This window comes from Oncorhynchus gorbuscha, unplaced genomic scaffold (genome assembly GCF_021184085.1).
Source record: "Oncorhynchus gorbuscha isolate QuinsamMale2020 ecotype Even-year unplaced genomic scaffold, OgorEven_v1.0 Un_scaffold_387, whole genome shotgun sequence".
Classification (NCBI taxonomy): Eukaryota; Metazoa; Chordata; class Actinopteri; order Salmoniformes; family Salmonidae; genus Oncorhynchus; species Oncorhynchus gorbuscha.
The window spans coordinates 193,752-203,636 of NW_025745234.1; the positions used below are offsets into that span (position 1 = coordinate 193,752).

Genomic DNA, 9,885 nt, shown 5'->3' on the forward strand with positions numbered 1-9,885 from the left:
CCTCTTTCGGATGGAAGGATGAGGGATGGAAGGATGAGGGATGGAAGGATGAGGGATGGAAGGGTGATTCTTAATGGAAGAGGTAGACAGACTGAACTCTACATAACCTTTGACTGAACACACCAAGAGAGGAGGAGAGAAGGAGGGGGAGAGGGACTCATTCTCTCTATTCATCAACTATTTATTTGACCTCCACAGACTGACAAGAAACCGAGAAACAGACAGACAGACAGGTTGCAGGCAGGCAGGCAGGCAGGCAGGCAGGCAGGCAGGCACAGGCAGGCAGGCAGGCAGGCAGGCAGGCAGGCAGGCAGGCAGGCAGGCAGGCAGGCAGGCAGGCAGGCAGGCAGGCAGGCAGGCAGGCAGGCAGGCAGGCAAGGCAGGCAGGCAGGCAGGCAGGCAGGCATGGCAGGCAGGCAGGCAGGCAGGGGTGGCAGGCAGGCAGGCAGGCAGGCAGGCAGGCAGGCAGGCAGGCAGGCAGGCAGGCAGGCAGGCATGGCAGGGCAGGCAGGCAGGCAATTAGGAGGAGGTGGAGGGATGGAGGGGTGGAGGGGATGAGGAAGGATGGAGGGGTGGAAGGATGGAGGGATGGAAGGATGGAAGGATGGAGGGATGGAGGCTAATGGAAGGTAGACAGGCAGGACTGGAGGATGGATCTACATAAGGATGACAGGAAGGACAGGCAGGCAAGGAGGAGGAGGAAGGCAGGAGGCAATGGCAGGCAGGCAGGCAGGCAGGCACTCAGGCAGGCAGGCAGGAGGCAGGCAGGCAGGCAGGCAGGCAGGCAGGCAGGCAGGAGGCAGGCAGGAGGCAGGCAGGAGGCAGGCAGGCAGGCAGGCTCATTCTCAGGCAGTCTATTCATCAACTATTTAGGAGGCCTCAACACAGACTGACAAGAAAGAGAGAAACAGACAGAGAGGAGGCAGGAGAGAGAGGAGGAGGAGGCAGAGGCAGAGGCAGCAGACAGACAGACAGACAGACAGACAGACAGACAGACAGACAGACAGACAGACAGACAGACAGACAGACAGACAGACAGACAGACAGACAGACAGACAGACAGACAGACAGACAGAGAGAGAGAGAGAGAGAGAGAGAGAGATAAATCAAATTGAGAATTCTGCAAAAATATCCTCCGTGTACAATGTAAAATACCAAATAATGCAGAGCAGAATTAGGCCGATACCCACTAATTATCAAAATCCAGAAAAGAGCTGTTCTATTCTAAATTCTATAACCACTTAAAAGGAAGATTTCCAAACCTTCCACACATTGTTACAACACTGTACATAGACAGTAATATATTTGAAATGTCTGTTTTCTTGTGAAACTTCTGGGAGTGTAATGTTTACTGTTCATTTGTTAAAAGAGAGAGAGAGCGGCAGTGCTGTTCTCAGTCTGTCCACAGAGGGGCAGTGTTGTACAGCTCTCAGACAGCCCACACTGACAACCCTCTCTCTCTCTCTCTCTCTCCACACACAGCATCACAACAACAGGGATACACACACAGACAGAGGACAGGCCTCTCACCTTGGCCTCAGGGTCACTGTTAGACTCCTCCTCTTCCAGTGGGAGAGGGATCCTGGGGGGGAGGGATGGGGATGGGGGGGGGACAGAAGAATAAGAACCTGTGACTGTGTGGCTCACAGTTTCCTCCTGCCTTTGGGTACGTAACAATATCACCTTTTATAGAGGTCTGTCTGTCTGTCTGTCTGTCTGTCTGTCTGTCTGTCTGTCTGTCTGTCTGTCTGTCTGTCTGTCTGTCTGTCTGTCTGTCTGTCTGTCTGTCTGTCTGTCTGTCTGTCTGTCTGTCTGTCTGTCTGTCTGTCTGTCTGTCTGTCTGTCTGTCTGTCTGTCTGCCCGTCTGTCTGTCTTACCGTAGCGATGCATATCTGAGCGTAGCTCCCTCAAACTCCTTCAAGCTGGGGTCAGGGTTCACCGTGGCCGCCTGCAGGTCCTGGTACACAGATATGACATCACTCATTACATCATCAGACAGAGACAGACAGCCAGCCAACTCGCCAGACAGACAGATAGACAGATAGAACCCTGAACCCAGACAGATAGAACCCTGAACCCAGACAGATAGAACCCTGAACCCAGACAGATAGAACCCTGAACCCAGACAGATAGAACCCTGAACCCAGACAGATGGAACCCTGAACCCAGACAGATAGAACTCTGAACCCAGACAGATAGAACCCTGAACCCAGACAGATAGAACCTTGAACCCAGACAGATAGAACCCTGAACCCAGACAGATAGAACCCTGAAACCAGACAGATAGAACCCTGAACCCAGACAGAGAACCCTGAACCCAGACAGATAGAACCCTGAACCCAGACAGATAGAACCCTGAACCCAGACAGATGGAACCCTGAACCCAGACAGATAGAACCTTGAACCCAGACAGATAGAACCTTGAACCCAGACAGATAGAACCTTGAATCCAGACAGATAGAACCCTGAAACCAGACAGATAGAACCCTGAACCCAGACAGATAGAACCCTGAACCCAGACAGATAGAACCCTGAACCCAGACAGATAGAACCCTGAACCCAGACAGATAGAACCCTGAACCCAGACAGAGTCTAGAGGAGAGATATTTACCTTCCAAACCTCACTATCAATCTTTCCCCCACTCACAGCTCCAACATCACCCCACAGCTGCTTCTACACACACACACACACACACACACACACACACACACACACACACACACACACACACACACACACACACACACACACACACACACACACACACACACAGTGGTGGGGAAAAGAGAGAGACAGGACAATTCTGTTAGGTCTACTGGTTCTGGGTTTAGTAGTGGGGGGGTTATTGGTCACACCTAGACAAGGTCTACTGGTTCTGGGTTTAGTAGTGTGGAATAATGTGGAATAACCCACCCAAACACACATCCATCCAGAATAACCCACACAAACATAGATGATGAAAGGGGGGGGGGTTGTCTGCTTCTGTCCTGTAGGTGGCACTGTGGGCTCTTTATAAACCTGGGATACAGGGGTGGTCTGCTTCTGTCCTGTAGGTGGCACTGTGGGCTCTTTATAAACCTGGGATACAGGGGTGGTCTGCTTCTGTCCTGTAGGTGGCACTGTGGGCTCTTTATAAACCTGGGATACAGGGGTGGTCTGCTTCCGTCCTGTAGGTGGCACTGTGGGCTCTTTATAAACCTGGGATACAGGGGTGGTCTGCTTCTGTCCTGTAGGTGGCACTGTGGGCTTTTTATAAAGGACGGGTCCCCAATCACTCCAAGGCCCTGGGATACAGGGGTGGTCTGCCAGACACTGGGGCGACCTGGGATACAGGGGTGGTCTGCCAGACACTGGGACGACCTGGGATACAGGGGTGGTCTGCCAGACACTGGGGCGACCTGGGATACAGGGGTGGTCTGCCAGACACTGGGCTGATGGGAGGGGTTGAGAGGAGTTGAAGGATGGGACTGGATGGTGTTCAGAGATAGATGGGAGGGGTTGAGGGGAGCTGAAGGATGGGACTGGATGGTGTTCAGAGATAGATGGGAGGGGTTGAGGGGAGCTGAAGGACTGGATGGTGTTCAGAGATAGATGGGAGGGGTTGAGATAGGGAGCTGAAGGATGGGACTGGATGGTGTTCAGAGATAGATGGGAGGGGTTGAGAGGAGCTGAAGGACTGGATGGTGTTAGGAGATAGATGGGAGGGGTTGAGAGGAGCTGAAGGACTGGATGGTGGTAGGAGATAGATGGGAGGGGTTGAGAGGAGCTGAAGGACTAGATGGTGTTCAGAGATAGATGGGAGGGGTTGAGAGGAGCTGAAGGACTAGATGGTGTTCAGAGATAGATGGGAGGGGTTGAGGGGAGCTGAAGGACTGGATGGTGGTCAGAGATAGATGGGAGGGGTTGAGGGGAGCTGAAGGACTGGATGGTGGTCAGAGATAGATGGGAGGGGTTGAGGGGAGCTGAAGGGGGGGACTGGATGGTGTTCAGAGATAGATGGGAGGGGTTGAGGGGAGCTGAAGGATGGGACTGGATGGTGTTCAGAGATAGATGGGAGAGGTTTAGGGAGGCTGAAGGACTGGATGGTGTTCAGAGATAGATGGGAGGGGTTGAGAGGAGCTGAAGGACTGGATGGTGTTCAGAGATAGATGGGAGGGGTTGAGAGGAGCTGAAGGACTGGATGGTGTTCAGAGATTGATGAGATTTATTCAACCATGCTGGTCATTTATGAACATTTGAACATCTTGGCCACGTTCTGTTATAATCTCCACCCGGCACAGCCAGAAGAGGACTGGCCACCCCACATATGCTCTCTCTAATTCTCTCTTTCTTTCTCTCTCTCGGAGGACCTGAGCCCTAGGACCGTGCCCCAGGACTACCTGACATGATGGCTCCTTGCTGTCCCCAGTCCACCTGACTGTGCTGCTGCTCCAGTTTCAACTGTTCTGCCTTATTGTTATTTGACCATGCTGGTCATTTATGAACATTTGAACATCTTGGTCATGTTCTGTTATAATCTCTACCCGGCACAGCCAGAAGAGGACTGGCTACCCCACATAGCCCGGTTCCTCTCTAGGTTTCTTCCTAGGTTTTGGCCTTTCTAGGGAGTTTTTCCTAGCCACCGTGCTTTTACACCTGCATTGTTTGCTGTTTGGGGTTTTAGGCTGGGTTTCTGTACAGCACTTTGAGATATCAGCTGATGTACGAAGGGCTATATAAATACATTTGATTTGATTTGATTTGATGGGAGGGGTTGAGGGGAGCTGAAGGACTGGATGGTGTTCAGAGATAGATGGGAGGGGTTGAGGGGAGCTGAAGGACTGGATGGTGTTCAGAGATAGATGGGAGGGGTTGAGGGGAGCTGAAGGATGGGACTGGATGGTGTTCGGGCGGCAGGGTAGCCTAGTGGTTAGAGCGTTGCCACTTAATATAATGTTTATATACCCTACATTACTCATCTCATATGTATATACTGTACTCTATACCATCTACTGCATCTTGTTTATATACCCTACATTACTCATCTCATATGTATATACTGTACTCTATACCATCTACTGCATCTTGTTTACATACCCTACATTACTCATCTCATACGTATATACTGTACTCTATATCATACATACCCTACATTATTCATCTCATATGTATATACTGTACTCTATACCATCTACTGCATCTTGTTTACATACCCTACATTACTCATCTCATATGTATATACTGTACTCTATACCATCTACTGCATCTTGTTTACATACCCTACATTACTCATCTCATATGTATATACTGTACTCTATATCATACATACCCTACATTACTCATCTCATATGTATATACTGTACTCTATATCATACATACCCTACATTACTCATCTCATAAGTATATACTGTACTCTATACCATCTACTGCATCTTGCCGTTCGGCCATCACTAATTCATATATTTATATGTAAATATTCTTATTCATTCCTTTACACGTGTGTGTACAAGGTAGAGTTTGTGAAATTGTTAGATTACTTGTTGGTTATCACTGCATTGTCGGAACTAGAAGCACAAGCATTTCACTACACTCGCATTAACATCTGCTAACCATGTGACCAATAACATCTACTAACCATGTGACCAATAACATCTGCTAACCATGTGACCAATAACATCTGACCAATAACTAACCATGTGACCAATAACATCTACTAACCATGTGACCAATAACATCTGCTAACCATGTGACCAATAACATCTGCTAACCATGTGACCAATAACATCTGCTAACCATGTGACCAATAACATCTACTAACCATGTGACCAATAACATCTGCTAACCATGTCTAACCATGTGACCAATAACATCTGCTAATCATGTGACCAATAACATCTGCTAATCATGTGACCAATAACATCTGCTAACCATGTGACCAATAACATCTGCTAACCATGACCAATAACATCTGCTAACCAATAACATCTGCTAACCATGTGACCAATAACATCTACTAACCATGTGACCAATAACATCTGCTAACCATGTGTATGTGAATTAACATCTGCTAACCATGTGACCAATAACATCTACTAACCATGTGACCAATAACATCTGCTAACCATGTGACCATTAACATCTGCTAACCATGTGACCAATAACATCTACTAACCATGTGACCAATAACATCTGCTAACCATGTGACCAATAACATCTACTAACCATGTGACCAATAACATCTGCTAACCATGTGACCAATAACATCTACTAACCATGTGACCAATAACATCTGCTAACCATGTCTAACCATGTGACCAATAACATCTGCTAATCATGTGACCAATAACATCTGCTAATCATGTGACCAATAACATCTGCTAACCATGTGACCAATAACATCTGCTAACCATGTGACCAATAACATCTGCTAACCATGTGACCAATAACATCTGCTAACCATGTCTAACCATGTGACCAATAACATCTGCTAACCATGTGACCAATAACATCTGCTAACCATGTGACCAATAACATCTGCTAACCATGTGACCAATAACATCTGCTAACCATGTGACCAATAACATCTGCTAACCATGTGACCAATAACATCTACTAACCATGTGACCAATAACATCTGCTAACCATGTGTATGTGACCAATAACATCTGCTAACCATGTGACCAATAACATCTACTAACCATGTGACCAATAACATCTGCTAACCATGTGACCAATAACATCTGCTAACCATGTGACCAATAACATCTACTAACCATGTGACCAATAACATCTGCTAACCATGTGTATGTGACCAATAACATCTACTAACCATGTGACCAATAACATCTGCTAACCATGTGACCAATAACATCTACTAACCATGTGACCAATAACATCTGCTAACCATGTCTAACCATGTGACCAATAACATCTGCTAATCATGTGACCAATAACATCTGCTAACCATGTGACCAATAACATCTGCTAACCATGTGACCAATAACATCTGCTAACCATGTGACCAATAACATCTGCTAACCATGTGACCAATAACACATCTACTAACCATGTGACCAATAACATCTGCTAACCATGTGTATGTGACCATTAACATCTGCTAACCATGTGACCAATAACATCTACTAACCATGTGACCAATAACATCTGCTAACCATGTGACCAATAACATCTGCTAACCATGTGACCAATAACATCTACTAACCATGTGACCAATAACATCTGCTAACCCATGTGACCAATAACATCTACTAACCATGTGACCAATAACATCTGCTAACCATGTGACCAATAACATCTGCTAACCATGTGACCAATAACATAACCATGTCTAACCATGTGACCAATAACATCTGCTAACCATGTGACCAATAACATCTGCTAACCATGTGACCAATAACATCTGCTAACCATGTGACCAATAACATCTGCTAACCATGTGACCAATAACATCTGCTAACCATGTGACCAATAACATCTGCTAACCATGTGACCAATAACATCTGCTAACCATGTGACCAATAACATCTACTAACCATGTGACCAATAACATCTGCTAACCATGTGACCAATAACATCTACTAACCATGTGACCAATAACATCTGCTAACCATGTGACCAATAACATCTACTAACCATGTGACCAATAACATCTGCTAACCATGTGACCAATAACATCTGCTAACCATGTGACCATAACATCTGCTAACCATGTGACCATTAACATCTGCTAACCATGTGACCAATAACATCTGCTAACCATGTGACCAATAACATCTGCTAACCATGTGACCAATAACATCTACTAACCATGTGACCATTAACATCTGCTAACCATGTGACCAATAACATCTGCTAACCATGTGACCAATAACATCTGCTAACCATGTGACCAATAACATCTGCTAACCATGTGACCAATAACATCTGCTAACCATGTGACCAATAACATCTGCTAACCATGTGACCAATAACATCTGCTAACCATGTGACCAATAACATCTGCTAACCATGTGACCAATAACATCTGCTAACCATGTGACCAATAACATCTGCTAACCATGTGACCATTAACATCTGCTAACCATGTGACCAATAACATCTGCTAACCATGTGACCAATAACATCTGCTAACCATGTGACCAATAACATCTGCTAACCATGTGACCAATAACATCTGCTAACCATGTGACCAATAACATCTGCTAACCATGTGACCAATAACATCTGCTAACCATGTGACCAATAACATCTGCTAACCATGTGACCAATAACATCTCTGCTAACCATGTGTATGTGACCAATAACATCTGCTAACCATGTGACCAATAACATCTGCTAACCATGTGACCAATAACATCTGCTAACCATGTGACCAATAACATCTGCTAACCATGTGACCAATAATATCTGCTAACCATGTGACCAATAACATCTGTCTAACCATGTGACCAATAACATCTGCTAACCATGTGACCATTAACATCTGCTAACCATGTGACCAAACCATGTGACCAATAACATCGGCTAACCATGTGACCATTAACATCTGCTAACCATGTGACCAAACCATGTGACCAATAACATCGGCTAACCATGTGACCATTAACAGTGCTTTGATTTGATGCCTTCAGATCTCACTGTTACAAATATATAGAAAATACGTGGCTCTATTTAATCAAATGTCATCGTCAGGGATCCAAATATTATCGCTTTCGCCCCTAAAAATACCAAAAACATGTCATTCTAGGTGTTTACCTGGTGGTCTAGAGGTGGGGAGGCTGAGGTGGTGTCCCCCAGGCTAGAGCCCTCCTGTCTGGTGAGAGGGTCTCTGGGCGCTGGTCTCTCCCACTGTGTGGCTCCACTCGGGATATGCCAGTAGTAGTTATCAGCCTTGTCTGTAATCCTCTTCCATCCTGGAGGAAGGTCTCCTTCTGTCTGACAGCCCTGATGATCACTCCAGATATCTGGGACATACATATCACCTCAATTATATATATACCCTGTATATAGCCTCCACATTGACTCTGTACCGTAATACCCTGTATATAGCCTCCACATTGACTCTGTACCGTAACACCCTGTATATAGCCTCCACATTGACTCTGTACCGGTACCCCCTGTATATAGCCTCCACATTGACTCTGTACCGTAATACCCTGTATATAGCCTCCACATTGACTCTGTACCGTAATACCCTGTATATAGCCTCCACATTGACTCTGTACCGTAATACCCTGTATATAGCCTCCACATTGACTCTGTACCATAACACCCTGTATATAGCCTCCACATTGACTCTGTACCGTAACACCCTGTATATAGCCTCCACATTGACTCTGTACCGTAACACCCTGTATATAGCCTCCACATTGACTCTGTACCGTAATACCCTGTATATAGCCTCCACATTGACTCTGTACCATAACACCCTGTATATAGCCTCCACATTGACTCTGTACCGGTACCCCCTGTATATAGCCTCCACATTGACTCTGTACCGTAATACCCTGTATATAGCCTCCACATTGACTCTGTACCATAACACCCTGTATATAGCCTCCACATTGACTCTGTACCATAACACCCTGTATATAGTCTCCACATTGACTCTGTACCGTAATACCCTGTATATAGCCTCCACATTGACTCTGTACCGTAATACCCTGTATATAGTCTCCACATTGACTCTGTACCGGTACCCCCTGTATATAGTCTCCACATTGACTCTGTACCATAACACCCTGTATATAGCCTCCACATTGACTCTGTACCGTAACACCCTGTATATAGCCTCCACATTGACTCTGTACCATAACACCCTGTATATAGCCTCCACATTGACTCTGTACCGTAACACCCTGTATATAGCCTCCACATTGACTCTG

General features: G+C 46.1%; 1 pseudogene; it reads right to left on the minus strand.

Annotated features, from left to right (window-relative positions):
- Nucleotides 1-9,075, minus strand: part of LOC124018076 — a 47,778-nt pseudogene extending 38,703 nt beyond the window's left edge.
- Nucleotides 9,076-9,885: the final 810 nt, after the last annotated feature.